Source organism: Nannospalax galili, unplaced genomic scaffold (genome assembly GCF_000622305.1).
Source record: "Nannospalax galili isolate Female #2095 unplaced genomic scaffold, S.galili_v1.0 scaffold751, whole genome shotgun sequence".
NCBI lineage: Eukaryota > Metazoa > Chordata > Mammalia > Rodentia > Spalacidae > Nannospalax > Nannospalax galili.
This window is the reverse complement of record NW_008331125.1, coordinates 329,471-329,779: the sequence shown is the minus strand read 5'-3', so window position 1 is coordinate 329,779 and position 309 is coordinate 329,471. Positions and strand designations below refer to the sequence as shown.

General features: G+C 33.0%; 1 protein-coding gene across 9 annotated transcripts in view; it reads right to left on the bottom strand.

The window, feature by feature from the left end:
* Positions 1–309, bottom strand: part of Adamts6 (ADAM metallopeptidase with thrombospondin type 1 motif 6) — a 283,297-nt gene that overhangs the window by 68,243 nt on the left and 214,745 nt on the right. The window lies entirely within an intron of this gene.

Below are 309 nucleotides of genomic sequence, written 5' to 3'. Positions count from 1 at the left end.
AGGATCCAAGTGCAACCGATTATGACTAGTAATAATCAGATACATACAGATTAGAGATGCATGCGCCAACATCTCAGTGTTAGTACCAAAAACAACGAACCTTTCTGCAAGAAAAAATATATTCTAAAATGAAATGGAGATCTTTTTTAAAGGTTAAAAAAACTCATTCAATTTTATGTCTCACAGGGCTTATACTGAGTTCAATATTGTGTAATTGTATTAATTCAACAGCGAACCTAAAAATTTTATAGCCACTTTTCAAAGTGGTGTGTCTTTGCTCTGGAAATTGTTAATGCGTGTCTTAGAGCT